The sequence below is a fragment of the Perca flavescens genome, chromosome 10 (assembly GCF_004354835.1).
Source record: "Perca flavescens isolate YP-PL-M2 chromosome 10, PFLA_1.0, whole genome shotgun sequence".
NCBI classification, from domain to species: domain Eukaryota; kingdom Metazoa; phylum Chordata; class Actinopteri; order Perciformes; family Percidae; genus Perca; species Perca flavescens.
In genome coordinates, this window is record NC_041340.1 from 29,471,170 (window position 1) to 29,475,422 (window position 4,253).

The 4,253-nt window shown below is 40.1% G+C and overlaps 1 long non-coding RNA gene across 1 annotated transcript; it reads left to right on the forward strand.

The window, feature by feature from the left end:
- The first annotated feature begins 1,125 nt into the window (after positions 1-1,125).
- Positions 1,126-3,663, forward strand: LOC114562695 (uncharacterized). The gene is made up of 4 exons (XR_003693522.1): positions 1,126-1,202; positions 2,400-2,517; positions 2,789-2,872; positions 3,205-3,663. It is a non-coding gene; the product is annotated as an uncharacterized LOC114562695 (long non-coding RNA).
- The last annotated feature ends 590 nt before the right edge of the window (positions 3,664-4,253 follow it).

Below are 4,253 nucleotides of genomic sequence, written 5' to 3' on the forward strand. Positions count from 1 at the left end.
AAAACATACGGCCTCAGATCAGATGAAACGATTATGAAATCGATCATTGACCTTGGCCTAGGGTGCTCTGGTACCAGGTACACTTATGAGCATCCCTATGTTCGAACATGGTGTTCGTTATAGACAATCCATGACTAGCACAGAAGTCCAACAACAAACAACCACTCTGGTTTAGATCAGGGAGGCCGTTCCTCCCAATCACGCCTCTCCAGGTGTCTCCATCATTGCCCACGTGTGCGTTGAAGTCCCCCAGCAGAACAATGGAGTCCCCCACTGGAGCCCCATGCAGGACTCCAGTCAAGGTCTCCAAGAAGGCCGAATACTCCGAACTCCTGTTTGGTGCATATGCACAAACAACAGTCAGAGTTTTCCCCCACAACCCGCAGGCGAGGGAGGCGACCCTCTCGTCCACCGGGTAAACTCCAACACAGCGGCGCTCAGCCGGGGCTTGTGAGTATCCCACACCCGCCCGGGCGCCTCACACCCTGGGCAACTCCGGAGAAGAAAAGAGTCCAACCCCTATCCAGGAGTATGGTTCCAGAACCGAGACTGTGCGTAGAGGTAAGCCCCACCAGATCTAACCGGTAGCGCTCCACCTCCCGCACCAGTTCCGGCTCCTTCCCCCACAGAGAGGTGACGTTCCACGTCCCCAGAGCCAGCGTCTGCCGCCCGGGTCTGGTCCGTCGAGGCCCCTGACCTTCACTGCCACCCATGTGGCATCGCACCCGACCCCAACGGTTCCTCCCACAGGTGGTGGGCCCATGGGCTGGAGAGATGACAGTATATATATATATATATATATATATATATATGGATGAACCCATAGACAGTATAGTAAGCAGCCCACTGCAAATTATTGCTTCATCTGCAACGGATCGCGAGTCATTTTGAAGCATCGTCTGGACATCATATTTTGATGGAAATCTATATATATACATCGCAGCATGTCGGTGTTAGGCTACAAGCATAGATATATACATATTTCTCTATGGGCTACAAGTTCCTCAGTTGTAAAAAAAAATAAAAAATTAAAATAATAATTCGCGGGTCATTTGGAAGCATCATTTATTGAGCGTCTGGATCTGAATTCTGCCCAGCAACCCATTCGCCCCACAGTCCATAAAGAAAGGACAAACGTTGCCACAGTCTACTAGCTAATGGTTAGGATGGAGACTGCTTCGTTGCTGCTGTCAAACCCCATGGTAAGCATCTTAACGTAATGTTAATACAAATATTTTGACGTTTTCGCATGTGGAAGTTGGTGTTGCTCTGAGAAATAACAAGATGTGTTAGTAAGTTACACCATGTCATGGTTTAAAGTAACTTTAGAGCCGTTAGATCAGGTTAACATCGGCGCTAGCCGTCCTTTTTCATTTTCATTTAAAATTAAAATATCCGTGCTCTAGCTAAATGTACTTATCTGATTGAATCTGAATGTAAAGTTTACATTAGCTAGCTAGCTAGCTAGCTATGTCTGTTGCGGTAAGTTAATTTGGCTGTTCCATAATTTAATGTGGCTAACTATAACGTTAACGTTACACAGGCCATTAACGTTAGCTACCTAAATCATATTTAAAAAAGGTGAAGAGGTTCAGGAGCCGTCTAATGGCAGTCTAACGTTCGTACTTTAACTCCCGTTGTGATAAGGTTCTATTTTTACCCTGCTTATTACCACAATGTAAAATTAGTTTTAGGACATTTTAGTAAGACTGTGGTTTGTTTCTGTGCACTCAGCATTAAATCTGGTTAACAATTGGTTTTGACAACGGCGTTCGGAGTACTGACGGTCATAAAACATCAGTAATTAGATGGTGCCCGTTTTCGTTGGCTAACGTTAGCCTTCAAAACCCCGATGAGCATAGCCACCCGTTACCACAATTTTCTTACTGCTAGCTATAACACTAACTTTGATTACTTAAATAAAAATAATTTACCTGACAAGCTAGCGTTAGCTTAATGTAGTTACTGTCAGGACAGTCAAATTGACCATAAGCCTAGCTAGCTAACTTAACATAAAACTGATATTAGCGTTTATAATCGGCTTTAACAGGGACTAAACACGTTCGATGGACGTATTGAATCACATTTGACTTTAAGATCAATATAATTATCAATATCACAATTCATTTTATTGGTACTTAACTTTTCCTTATCATGTTTATAGCAAGGGTAACTTTGGTAGACTGTTGTTTGCATGTTTCACTAGTTATCCCTTATTAAAAAGGTGGTTCTTGCTAAGAATATCATCACCATCTTCTACTTAATGTCAGGAATACACTGTGTTTATTGCAAAATAATAGTTTACAATACTAAAAATACTGCATCCTTACAAAGAGCAGCATTTTTTTGATAGTAGTTTTGACATAGTGTGTCTGTTTTTATGTTGGTATGATGTATAGTGGAAGATCAGAAAACGTGGCCAGGAGTTGTGAGAGAAGGCAATGCAGAGATGAAGGACATCATACCACAAGACTATTTGTGTGTGTATAAGCCTGATCAACAAGTAAAAAGAGTCAGGTATGTTATTGCCTAATTAGTTTGGTGCATGATGCAAATTACACACCTGTAATCAAAATCTATTTAGTATTTGGGGCAGTTGCAGTGCCACTCATGATTCTTAGGCCTATTTGTTGCTCTATTTTTCCATCCCCTGTGTGATCAAGGGTTCCTAGACTTCCTCTATCATTATCTTTATTGCATGTTCCATTTGGTGCAGTATCACTGAAAATATCCCAACTGTGGGACTAATTTAAGGATCTTATCTTATTTTAATGTTTCTATTTTTCAGATCTCTCAATTGCCATGATGACCAAGATATTCAACGGGGAAATGTGGAAAGCTGCCATGTCATTACTTTTCAGAATCATCTGTGGTAAGTTTACAAAAATCTTAATTGAAAATGGGAGTAGGAAGTAAGTAAGTAAGTAAGTAAGTAAAGAGAGGGCAGCATAAAATGACACCTTTTGGTATGAAAAGTAAATGCTTTTTTTAAAATAATTGTGATTACCATTAAACCTTAAAACCGGTCTTCTATTCACATCTGCAAAAAAACGATTATTATTCCCCCAGCCTTACGTTACAATTATTACTCAACCACTTCTTAAAACAATGGGAGACGGGAAAAAAAAACTGAAAAAAACGTCCATGCATTAAAACATACTTCTTCAAATGAACGCACATAACCGTAATCTTTTGTTCTTGCAGCAGCAGTAGCAGCAGCACCGAGGAATCCTACTTTCCTGAGTCCGACACCGAGAGGGCCATCAAGGACTTCCCTGACTGGCAACAGACTGGAGTCGAGGCTGTAGCAGAGACAGCCTTTTTTTTTTTTTTTTTTACTGAAATAATTGACATTATGATGGACAGTGGACAATATGATAAGCAGTACTTGAATTTGTTCAGTAGTATTAGTGTGACAATCAGTTTTTGTTCTCCAACATGTACAGACTGCTGTTGTGACGCAGGGATACACAGCTTAGTCAAAAGAGAGAAATGCTGTATATTTCAGCGACTCCTACAGATTGAGAAAAATAATTACTTTTCTTAATAAATAAATGTTATTCTTTGCTCAAAAGTGTCTTTAGGTTTAAATAACATTATCCTGATCCCATAGGTATCCAAAAATTGAGAAAGGCTAAGCAAGTGATGTTTTTTTAAACTGAAACTGGGTTTACAGACACATCTCTACTGATTGGGTATCACCTAGAACACAACCAATAATTGAGACACACCCACCAAATGAGAGAAAACATAACTCAAGCCGTTGCACACCGTTCCCAGGAAACCTGCTGTTTTGACATTGAATGTGCCCCAGCTCTTTGATTGAGAGGAAGCACACAGTTTCAGACTTTAAAAAAACACTGGTTTAAGCTTTTAATAGTATTTTTGTACATTCGCGCTTAGTATAGACCAATGTAGGCTAATTATCTCAAAATCTACCTACATGATCAAAAGTTTTTTTATTTTCAGAATAGCTTTTAATGTGTTATAGTGGCTATTTTCTATGATAATTTGACCTTGTATATGACAAACTGTACCTTATTTTTTGTCATTTTTATGTCTAACATGTTAAATCATGAATTGATTTAGTGTCATGGTGCAGTTGAGTCAACAGCCAGAAATTTGGTGTCTGTGTTGCTAAACAGTATGGCCACAAACTGCCCAACACGGCTGTCAGAGACGGAGCTCCCTGTCCCTAGAAATGTAACTGTGCAGCAAGAAATTACAAGGTTTGTTCACCTAGATATGTTCAT